This window comes from Mus pahari, chromosome 10 (assembly GCF_900095145.1).
Source record: "Mus pahari chromosome 10, PAHARI_EIJ_v1.1, whole genome shotgun sequence".
Lineage (NCBI taxonomy): Eukaryota > Metazoa > Chordata > Mammalia > Rodentia > Muridae > Mus > Mus pahari.
This window is the reverse complement of record NC_034599.1, coordinates 75,483,010-75,495,681: the sequence shown is the minus strand read 5'-3', so window position 1 is coordinate 75,495,681 and position 12,672 is coordinate 75,483,010. Positions and strand designations below refer to the sequence as shown.

Below are 12,672 nucleotides of genomic sequence, written 5' to 3'. Positions count from 1 at the left end.
ACTTTTGCATATTTATCTTTTCAAACTGAACACTAAGCTTTGGATGGATGCTTTTGGACTTAACTTAAACATTCCTTGTTTTACAAGTATAGGTTCTATTTTGAGAAAAGGGAAATTGCTTATTAAATTGTATAGAAATCACTATATGTACAATCCAAGACTGAAGAACACTAGGCCTTGTCTATCTTTCTCTAACTTGTATTATATGCCTAGTGCTATAATCCACACCTTGGAAGCCATTGTTCACTATTGAATAGGTCTGTTTGTTCTTAAGATATTTAAAAACACTTTACAAACATACCCCCTTTCAGAAAAAAATGACATGTTTATAATTGAGAGATGAATTGTAATTATATTTGGCTAGTCCACAGCCGTCATCTGCCCCCTGGAGCAGGGGTATTTTGCCACCTACACAATTCATTTCCATAAAGCACTTTATGCTGTATTTTTCTATGCTCTGACCATTTTCAAGCTGTGATGTTTAAAAGACAAAGACAAAAAAATGAGTTCTGTTTGTAAAGTCCTTGTTTCAGTATATTGTGTTAAACACCATTATATAGTACACAAAACCTTAAAGAAAACTTTCAGGAAGTGTGCTGACATTCTCTACCCCTTAGCTAAAGCACCTTTAAAGAGCCCTTCCTGAACAGATGGAACATTGCAGGCAGGAAATTAGCAAACACTTGAAGCAGCAGGTTGTATTGTGCACATGTATGTCAGGAGGGTTTAATAGGCTGAACAAATACATGATGGCTTCCTCTTATCTCTCGTCCACCATTAAAGAAGTATTAACCTACCATCATGAGCTCCAAACCTGAGTCTCTCTACCTCCAGTTAAACAGTAAACATTCATTTCCCATAGCATCATTGTGCATTGTGTTGATGCTCTTCCAGTGGTCTTCATCCATAGGAAGTAGAGGGACACTGCCAGTCATAGCAAGTGGGAGATTTAAACTGAACTTGATCAAAAACCAAACATGCTGCTAAAGAAATAAATTTTTTCATCAAATAAAGTTATTTACTTACATTTGCCATTTGCCAAGTATTGAAAGAGTAAATTACAAGTATCTTGTCCAGATATTATAACTTCACAGCATCTTTTAAAATAACTATTTTGTGTTCTAGTATACATCTCAATATACATGCTAATAAAACCTTCAGGTAAAAACACAGTTCTCCCCCAATCTGATTTGTTTTCAAATGCAGTTGGCTTCTTAACTCTGAGTTTTACAGCTAACAAGATAAAAGTTTAATTTAATAGGTTAACTTAGGTCTGAGGTTTTCTCCTAGTTTAGAGAAGTCAGTTTGTTTTTTATTACTATAATATCTATAATTATATAGAATTATGAATAGAAACATTGAATAATATCATGGGAAAACCAACCTGGGACAAACATCAATAAATAAGTTTTAGACTCAGAATTTATTAACAGATTTCAATTCTAGTAGCAGACATTTTTCAAGTGATATCATCAAATTTCTGGCTGTAGAATATCTCTTCTTATCACTGCAAGTACCACTATTTTTGTCAAGGTCATTACTTCCATGCCATCCAAAGACAATGACAATGACTCCATGTTTCCATGGGCCATCTCTCACTATGCAGTAGAGTTAACCACATCTTCGCCATCAACTCGACATCATCATGCTTCATATTTACCTGCTATCTCATTAGCTATACATAGCCAAGTGTTTGAGGTCACTTTCCTTATTCCATCCAACACTAAATATATCCATTCTATCATTTTTTTTAATTTTCATAATAATCCAGTTTAAAATTTATCTCTGAATATAAAGACTCCTGCTTTCCAAACAATATTCCTCGCTTTGATGTATTTACTTTTTAAATTGGTTTAGTCTGTGAGTTTACAGCATAATTTCATCATTACCCTCCTATGAAGTGGTTGGAGGGGCAGAGCCTAGAGAATGCCAAAGGACAAACATGGGCTGTTATATTTGCAGGATGGGGCATCGATGGAAGGTTTCAGTTGGTTGGCAGCATTGAGCTTGGCTCATTGTGTCTCTGTGGAGACGGTCTTGATAACTTCTGTGAGGACTGCAAGGGTGCATGCATAGAGAGAAGATAAAGTATTTCTCGCTGAGAGGCATCTGTAGATGTTTTAAAAGGGCAGCACATGGTCCTAGACCTTGACAAGAACTCTTTCCCACCTACATTATTATTTAGTTAAAGCAATAACATGCATGTTTAATGATGAAGTGACCCCCAAGCTGGAACCCAGCAGGAGAGGGAGAGTGGAAGAGGAAGTAGAGATAGAAAGAGATTCCATATATTAATACTACAGACCCAGAGGAATATATCTTGGGGAAGGAAAATATAACTTCAGGTTAAAGCAATTTTGATTATATTTATAAAGAATCTAGATATTCTTATAAAACTTGTCACCTTTAACATACACATTAACAGTACCAAAAAGAGATTGCTGTATTATAAACATGGTTTAATTGTTTTCTTTATCACACAGGGGGAAGTAAGGCTGTGCAGAGACCAGATAATGCCGCCCCATTACAGATTAAATGCTGTTGAAGGGAGAAGGTGGCTGCTTGCAACTACTGACTCAAAAGTATTCAAGGTAAAGTCAGGTACAGTGAACACAAAAGAAGAAAGGCAAACACTTCATTTAAAATTTCTCACAATAGTGTCATAAAATGTGCAACCTTCGATCACATATTTGGGGAAGAAACGAATGTTGCTGTTCTGTTTTCCATTATACAGAGTCCTACTTTTCAGAGTAGTTTTTATATTAAGTGATACTTTAACCAGCGAAACTCATTCTGACCTCACTCTTTAAAATCAGACTGGGAACACACTAAGAGCATGTTTGGATTCTAAGACGCTGAAAGTCCTGTCTCATTTTACTGGTGCTGTGTAAGCACAATGACATATTTTAACCACATGAGCGTCCCACCTTTGTCTATAACTACGGTATACCCAGTTATGGTAAAGCATGTTCTGAAAATAAGCTTTGTGTTCATGATGCTGAGGAAATACAGCCTAAGACAATGTTTTTCAACACAATGCGACTCTGCACAAAAGAAGCAGAAATAAAGCAGGAGCAACTAGACAAAAGAAAACACAATCCAGCATAGCTTTAAAAAATAAACTATATCAGTCACTATATTTTCCCTAAGTGAAAACCTTGTTAATCATGATAAATTATTTTCTGTATTCCTTTAACAGCTGAGAAAACAAACTCTTCATTTACTATTATAGCAACAATATCCTCTCTCCCTTCCATTTATAAAATGGGACCTGGTCTTTAGACTACCTTTCTAATTCTCTAAAATAGACAATTAAAATTAAACATTTTACAAAGGCACTATTTTCCTATTTGGTGTTTACCATAATAATTGCTTAAAATTTAAAACACAAAAAGGAATGGTAAGTTTAGAAAACAAAACAAAACAAAACAAAACAAAACAAAAACATGACCAAGGTCATGACCAGCTGTGTCATGGTCAAAAGCAACTGAAACAAATCCTGTCCTTATTTTTGAAGGGACCCAAGCATCCCTACCAAATGTTTCCTTGCCTTATCCCAATTTGATACCTCAGTTCTGAGGTACCTTTCCTTTCATCGTCCTTCATAATTCTGCTGTATCACTGGGATGCTATTGAGGACAGCAATCTCCTCTGCCTCTAGCCTCTTCTTGAGTTTTCCCATCTCTCTTTTATTGCGTGTTCACTGCGGGCTCAATATGAACAGAAACTAAACTCACTAGATACTCACAGTCCATTAGAAAGTGATAAGAGGCCATCAGGAGGCTCATAGGAGTAGAAAAAGAACTAAATTGTGTTTGAAAACAGTGATGGAGAAGCGTATGGAAATGGAAGACTTTGGTCCAGCTTTTACTGGCAGATTTAATCATCTCCTGTCCTTACTTAACCTCTGCTGTTCTCTCAAGCAAATTGCCTATATTATCTTGTTTCAAGAGCCAGGGAGAGAGTGCAGGGAGATGTGAGGAAATGCAGCAGGCAACAGAGCGAAGCAACTGGGGATGTCACTTGGCTTCACAGTGCAGAGTGACAGCAGAGGGTACCTGGGATCACATGAACACAGCCTGAAAAAGGGCAATTGTTAGGTTAAAAAGTTAGTTTTCTGTACTGCTGATATCTTACCCATTCTGCACATGCAGATGAAAATTCATGGCAATCCTGGGACCCAGGTAGCTAGTATTGCCTTTCTGGATAAGTTTTAAACTGCAGATCTTAAGGACATCTGTAGAATCTTTAAAGGTCGGGTTTCAAATTAAGGTAGAGCCTTCTGCCTATGGCTGTTACACAAAACGTCTCTGCAGATGCCGTGGTTTTTCTGTTTGTTTGTTGAGAAAAATTAAACTGAAGCCCCCTCAGGCAGTGCACACAGGCGTGCTCTCAGCAGCTCGCCCCCTGCTCTGCAGTTTTGCATTCTGCCTGATTCTTTCATTACTTTATACTCTGTTTTAGGCAGAAACCTCACAGTCTCGGTCTGATTTGATCGCGTTAAGAAGGAAGATTGAAGTGCTAAGAAGGAAGATTGAAGCCACATGTGAAGACACTTTTTTTTTTTTTTTTTTTTTTTTCTGCATCTTCAATCCCAATGGGCTCTCACAGGCACTGAAGGATTTAGGTTTGATGAACCAGTTCTTCCACCTCAGCTTATGCAAAACAACTCTCTGAACATTTGTTGGATGTCTCCTGTTTTATATCCAGGAAGAAGGCAAACTCCCCTTTTTTTTTTTTTGCCTTCACCAAACAGGTCACAAAAGATATAAGAGCAATCAAAATATAAATGCACAGTTCCATGTGGAACTGGTAGTGTCAGATAGACTCTCCTGGTACTGGACTCGTAAGCTCCTCAGGGAATGAGTCCTCATGCTGATTACAGTCAGCGAGAGCTCTCTGCTTTTTAAAACAGGCTATTATTATATAACTCCTGCTAGTCTGGAACATGCTATGTAGACAAAGCTGGCCTTGATCTCATAGAGATCCATTTGCTTCTCCCACCACATGTCCGTCCAAGCCCCATGGGTCACCTACTCATTCTGAGTAGAAGTGATTTTATTCTCCAGGTCTCAAATTTGGATCTTCCTTTTTTACTCAACACAATGGTTCTTCAGTGTAAACACAGAATGAAAACAAATCAGTTGTATAGTGACAGGGGCACATTCTAAATGTGACAAACCTTGAGAAAATGAGACAGAACAACAACAACAACAAAAAATCATGAGACTCCAGTATGAAGAAGCAGAAAGCAGACTTTGGACTTTATGTTAGAGTGAATATTATCTAAAATTTAGAGGCATGGTGAAAGATGATCAGTCATTGCCATGTGACAAATATCATAAACAACAGGTTACATGAGCCAATGTTTTTTCCCCCTGAGCAGAAAAAACGTAGTTGCAGAACAAAATGTTCTCACAAAGAAAATTGATGGTATCAAAAGAGAGTAAATGGCATTTAACACTAAGAAAGAAGATTAAGCATTTACAAAGCAAGACATATCAAACGATGAAGGTTTTTTTGTGTTATTTAAACCCTTCTGTAGCAACATAAATTTGTGACATAAACGTCCAACATCTCCATTTTGCTTTCTCATTTTTTTTTGTATCCATTGTTTTATCTCAGCTCCTTGGATTGTCATTGGTAAGATTCAGATTTTATGGTATCCAAGAAAAATTATTTGCGCTCTTTATCTGATTTCATTATCTACTGAATAAATTTAGAACTCTTCCTAGCCCAAGGAAAAAAATCCCACCTAGAAAATAAACATTTTACATTTTCAAAACCTATCATAGCAACTGCTCTTAATTTAACATATCATATGATGGTGTATATACCACATGTTTAATACATATATGGACAGTATATAAAACCATTGACTGCAATCAATTCTTTATTTATTCAATGTTATTTCTTCAGTTATATCTACTATTACCAAATTGCTTAGCTTTTTTTTTTTTCAAATAAAATAACAAGGATTTCTTTTGTTGGCTGTGTCTGTCTCCTATATAAATGTCTGCTGTAATATTCAAATTTTGCTCTAGTTCTACCAAATGGAAAAGTTTACATAATCATGCTTGACTGATCTATTAATATTAGCAGTTGAATCACTAAGCATTCATTCTTGCATTCCACTGCCATGCAGTCATATGCTTTGTCATTTACATATTCACATATACTTCCATTTATATAACACTGGTAATTAGATATTTTTAAAGAACAGCTTATAATTTTCAATATTCAACATTATTATCTAACATGCATTTTAATTCCTTCATATTTACTTAAAAGACATGAGAAGTCTGACACCTTGGGATATATATCAAAAGAATGCAAAAGACGGATAAAACAATCTTTTAAAATAAAATATAGTAGTCAAATTCTATATTTCTCTTTCTTCATTTGGAATATTCATAAAAAGTCCATTTCCTAACCTCTCTGCTTTCTACTGTATTTTGTATCTGAGGCTAGGCATGGTGGAAAAGACCTTTAAATCCCAACACTCAGGAGATAGAGGCAAATGCATCTCTAGGAGATCAAGACCTGACTGGTCTACATAGCAAGTTCCAAACTAGCTATCATTAAATAAGGATAGTCTGTAATTATAAAAAATAATCTTACCTGAGAGTTATTATTTCAAAATAAATAATTAATTAGTCTAAATAGATAATTACATAGTTAATGTTGGGTTGCAAACCCTGCATTAAGCTTAATTGACTCCTTGAGGTGTTCTTTATTCAATGTTCTAGATAAACATAGTTAGGGTCTGATATTTCTAAGATATATATTATATATATTGAATGAAAATATTTTCCTTTTGCCTGGATATATATATGTTGTATATATTATTCATATATAAAATCTTCAACTTATGACAAAGTCAATATAATCTAAAATTTAGATGCATGGTTTAGAGCCAATTCTGTGTTTTAAAATAATTTCTTAACTTTTAAGAAAGTATCAGTGTTATAATCAAATGTCTCTTTTAGGCTGAGAAAAATGGCAGAGCAAAATAAACAAAAGGAAAAAGTTATTATTGTCAAGAGAGATTGAAATGACAATTGTTAATAAGAAAGGTCAATCCAGGGACATGGGCACCAGGTTTGAGTTACACCACAAACTGTGTTTTCTTTACTACCGGGTAGTATATTTTACAATCTTGGGGGGAATCCTCAAAGTTTGTGTGATTTGAAATTTAATATAGAAGGGGGACCATTGTGGTGGTACATGAGTAAAGACACTTTCTACCAAGTCTTGAGTTCTGTGTTCGACCCTTGGAAGGAGTCCTCTGACCTTCACAAGTTTGCATATACTTGTGCATGGACAAGGTGATACTTAGAATGGAAGAAGTCAAAATATCACTATTTGTAGATGATTTGATAATATACATTGGTGGCCCAGAGAACTCCTATCATGGGTAAACACCTTCTGCAATGTGGCTGAATACAAAATTAACTCAAAAAATTAGTAGCCCTCCTTTATATAAATGATAAATAGGCTGAGAAAAATTTAGGGAAGCAACATCATAATGTATGTACACATAAAAACATACATAAACATAAATAAATAAAATAATATGCAAGTAATCCGATTTCATCATAGCATTTTTCATAATAAAAGTGTCAGCTAGAACAAAACTGATTTTAAAAGCAAAGCAGGAATGGTGGCATACACCTGTACTCTGGAGCCTGGGGCAAGAGAGTGACACATTTGCTGTCAGCATAGCTACATAGCAAATGCAGTGGCTGCCTGAATATATAGTGAAATTCTCTCTTAGGAATAAAACAGAAAAATAACAAAAATGATGACACACAACATACAGTGAGTGGATCATTACATGTTACCTCTTAATTTATATTAGTAAATTACATTGAAGGTTAGTGGTAAATAACTATCATATATATTATACATATGATATTATATATGCTATACATATAGAGTGTGTGTGTGTGTGTGTGTGTGAGAGAGAGAGAGAGAGAGAGAGAGAGAGAGAGAGAGAAAGAGAGAGAAGGGGGGAAGAGAGAGACTTCCATTTATGGTGTAAATAATCATCAATTAGAAACTTATTTCAAAAGGTTTTTGGTCTGAGGGGGTTGATATTGAGCCAGGGTATGTTCAGCAAAAGCTCTCTCACTAACTACACCTCTACCCCATCAGTCACTGTGACTGTTGTTTGTAGTATCATCTCTAATGATTTTGAGTAACTTTCTTTTTCCATTTTAGTATTTTCATAATTTATAAATCAGTTTTTAAGTCCCATGTTTTGATAGTACTCCAGGTAGATTTATACTTTAACCAGCTTAATGAATATTGATCATAAGCTCAACAGAAATGTTTTGAAAACCTGATATAAACTACCGCTTCACCCTAATTCATGTACTTAGGCATTCTTCATGATCACTGTAGGGGCACAAATTTAGGAAGTACCTTCAAATTTCAAATAAATTTTATTAAGAAAACCATACAGAAAGTCAATGTCAATTAGTTTTCCATGACTTTGGATTTTCCCCTTGCTTTATTTTTTTATTGGATATTTTCTTTATCTATATTTCAAATGTTATCCCCTTTCCAAAAAACACCCTCTCCCTATCTGCTCCCACCTTCCCCAGCTTACCAACCCACCCACTCCTGCTTCCTGGCCCTGGCATTCCCCTACACTAGGGCATAGAGCCTTCATAGGACAAAGGGCTTCTCCTCCCATTGTTGTCTGACTAGGCCATCATCTGTTGCATATGCAGTTGGAGCCATGAGTCCCACCATGTGTGCTCTCAGGTTGGTGGTTTAATCCCTGGGAGCTCTGGGGGTACTGACTTGTTCATATTGTTGTTCCTCCTATGGGGCTGCAAACCCCTTCAGCTCCTTGGGTCCTTTCTCTAGTTCCTTCACTGGGGATCCTATGCTCAGTCCAATGGATGGCTGTGAGCATCCACCTCTGTATTTGTGAGGCACTGGCAGAGCCTCTCAGGAGAGAGCTACTATATCAGGCTCCTGTCAGCAAGCACTTGTTGGCATCCACAATAGTGTCTGGGTTTGGTGATTGCAAATGGTATGGTTCCCCAGGTGAGTCAGTCTCTAGATGGTCATTCCTTCAGGCTCTTCTCCACACTTTGTCTCTGTAACTCCTTCCATGGGTGTTTTGTTCCCCCCTTCTAATATGGATAGAAGTTATGATCTTCCTTCTTCTTGAGTTTCATGTGGTTTGTGAATTGTATCTTGGGTATTCCGAGCTTATGGGCTTCTGGTCTAAGCTTGGAATACCCAAGATAAAATTCACAAAAACACTGCTGTACTGCTCTGCACATACTGGCCATGGTGGCAAGGAGGACGGCTTCCACGTCTCCCCAGGAAGTGGTGGTTTTTCTGTCTCTCCCTGTTCCCATTCCTCCCTAGCCAAGGTGTTTGTCTTAAAGGGTGTCGAATCCAGAGACAGCTTGGGTTCTCCTGATAATACTCAAAGGGCAAGCTTTAGGAACAGCCAAGAACACAAACAAAACCACTGCCCTCATTTTGCCTGGATGAGGACTACTAGCTGTAGGGTGTGGCTACTCAGCCATTCAGAAACTTAGTAAGCGAAGCCTTCGGCATAGGGGAGGCTGCTGCAGCGATCCATGCCCAGGAGGTAAGCAGGGTTGTCTCCAAAGTGAGTCAGAGGCAGCGTGTCCTCCTCATTGAGGGGGCATTCGGATTCTGCCTTCAGGAACTGGCGCTGATTGTCCGGGAAGGCCATGGAGAAAAGTGCATCTGGGTCACACACAAATTTGTAGACGTACCGTTCCCCAGCCACCTTCTGCATGATGCCCTTTTCATAGTAATAGCGGAGAGAGTGACTCAGCTTGTCATAGTTCATGGCTGGTCGATTCTTCTGAATACTCCAACGACGAGTAACCTCTTCTGGTTCTATGAGTTTAAATTCCATGCTTCGGCCAGTCCAGGCGATGAAGTGGGCATTGGCTGGGTCATCCAGGAGGGTGACGAGGAACTGCCACAGCTGCAAAGAGCCTCGTCTCTGATAAGGGGGCCCCTCTAGAAACATGGTGGGCTCCTGCTTGACTTTGCCTTCCAGTCTTTCAGGCACCACACAAGTGTTATCGAAGTATAGCCTGGGGTCCTTTTCATATGGGAATCCTTCATGGCTGCTGGAGAAATACCTGCCTCTCATGGCAGTTAGGTACTTCTGAGTCAGCACAGTAATCTCGGGCTCCTGCATGATCCCCATGGGTGACTGGAACCCATGTGCTGGGGGACCAGGCATCCCAGGGACCCCATGTTCATACAATGGGTCATGGTATTCCTGCTTGAATCCCTGAAGGGGTGGCGGAGCTGCGGGGACAATGGGCTCTGACATCTGCCAGTGGTAGCTAGGGCGACTATCTCCAGGAAGTCCTGACTGAGGAGGGAAGGGATGGCAGGGACAAGAATCAGTGGGATCTGGTAGGAACAGGGACAGAAGATTGGACTGAGGAAGGAAATGGTGAGAGACAACTAGAATTGGGGAACATGTATGGAGCCCTTGAGGGGCCATATTGAATCCCAGTCTAGTGAAAACTTCCTATAATACAGGAAGGCATTAGTAATGAAGTCTCTAACTAATGAGGAGATGGAGGATACCAGGAGAACAAGGCCTTCCAAAACAATTGGGCAAACCTCTTAAGAACTCAGAGACTGAGGCAGCATGCACATGGCCTAGACAGGTCTGCACCAGGTCCAGGTCCGTATATGCTATAACTTTCAGATTTCTATTTTTATGGGAACCCTAAATGTGTAAATATGTGGATCTCAAATTGTTGTGCTTTCTCTTTGGGTTCTTTTATTTTTTTCTGTTGGCTTGTTCAACTTTGTTATGATTTTCAATTTATCTTATGATTTTTTTAAATCATGTTTTGTTGTTATCTCCTAGAAGCCTGTTCTTTCTAATGAGAGACAGAAACCAAGTAGATATAGACGGGAGATGATGCAAGGATCAACTGGGAGGAGTAGAGGGATGGGAAAATAGGCAGTGGTGGCAAACGCCTTTAATCCCAGCACTTGGGAGGCAGAGGCGGGCAGATTTCTGAGTTCGAGGCCAGCCTGGTCTACAGAGTGAGTCCCAGGACAGCTAGGGCTACACAGAGAAACCCTGTTTCGAAAAACCAAAATAAATAAATAAATAAATAAATAAATAAATAAATAAATAAGAAAAAAATCTTCAAAGTACGTGCAATAAAACTTTTGCTTTTCAGTACCTGACCATCTGTTTGCAGTGATGACTTGTAAAATATTTTATGAGAAATCAATATCAAAATCAAGAAGGTATCTAAATGCACTTGCAGATTAACACACATATTTGTGCAGGATGCTGGTCCTAAAAACTCACACCAACTGTGTTCCTATCTCTTCTGATCTCTAATAATGAGTTTTATTAATTTTTTCTAAGTCTAGTATGTATTGTTGCTACTGTCTTTCATACCCTTCATCTATAAGTTTATCTTGCTATTTGCTTGTATTATATGCCTAAGGACACTGTCAACATTTTCCTATCTAATTTGATTCTTTTTTATTAGACATATTACCTTGTTATTTATTTGCATTGGCAGACCCACTCCTTGCAGTAGAAAAAGAAAGCTGTACAGAATCATCCTCACCAATGGCTTAATTTTGTAGTTCATGATTTGAATGCTCAATGTCATCAAGACTTCATTTGTGAATTTTTAGTGAGATATTAAAGACTATTTTATCTATATCTTGATTGGTCTTTGGAGATCATCTTATAATTTTTCCCATTATAAACTATGATGTTCAGACTTCCATTATCCAGGAAGTTACTATCACACATTCTTGGCAAATGAAAATAATTCAGTTAATAAAAGCGGCTTGTACTTTCATTATTAAAATTTTTCACATGAAGAAACAGATGTCCTTGTAAGTTTATTGATTAAGCAAATATTTATTGTAGTGTTCCCGTATGTTGACACTAGTAATAGAGTAGTGGATAAACAAAGATATCTACTCTTCTGGGTCTGCCATTGTAGAAAAATCCCAGAAGATAAAAATGACAAGGAGTAAAGCGGATAAATGTGTTGTGTTCAGAGAAGTCCAGTGCTATGAAGGAAAATAATTCAGAGAAAGAGGTAAGAGAGGTCATGACCTGGATAGGTTCCTAAAGTTTATAGAATGATAGAGACATACATGTTTATTAAATAACCCCAAACATCAAAAGTCAGAATTTTTGTCAGTGGATGGAGGTGAAAGGAATATAAAGGAGGATTGGATGGTTTTTATGATTTGATAGTGCCAAACATCATTATAATGAATATAGTCTGTTTAACCCTGAGTATCTTCTGCTGAGATCTTTCATCCAAACAAATTTGTGTCCTACTTCATATCACCCAAGTATGTGTGGACCATTGAGTTTAGATAGGGTTTCCTGTTTCCTATATGAGCATGGGAAGGAGATTGATGCTGGAGAACAGGAAATTCATCAGTGGGTACACCAAAGAACTAAGTGACACTCCTTCTTTAGCTACTCGTAACTGTTGATAGTGGATAGTGCTTCTAGACAAGGTGGGTCTTTGTGAACTCTAGTCCCTTCTGCAAGGCAGTCTTGGGTAGAGCTTGTACAGGTAACTACAGATGTCATAAATTCATGATTGCATCATCTGTGCCATGTCCAGAAGACACATTCTCAGTAGTCCT

At 37.8% G+C, this 12,672-nt stretch overlaps 1 pseudogene; it reads right to left on the bottom strand.

Annotated features, from left to right (window-relative positions):
• Positions 1-9,562: 9,562 nt before the first annotated feature.
• On the bottom strand, positions 9,563-10,522 carry LOC110328398 (annotated as a pseudogene).
• Positions 10,523-12,672: the final 2,150 nt, after the last annotated feature.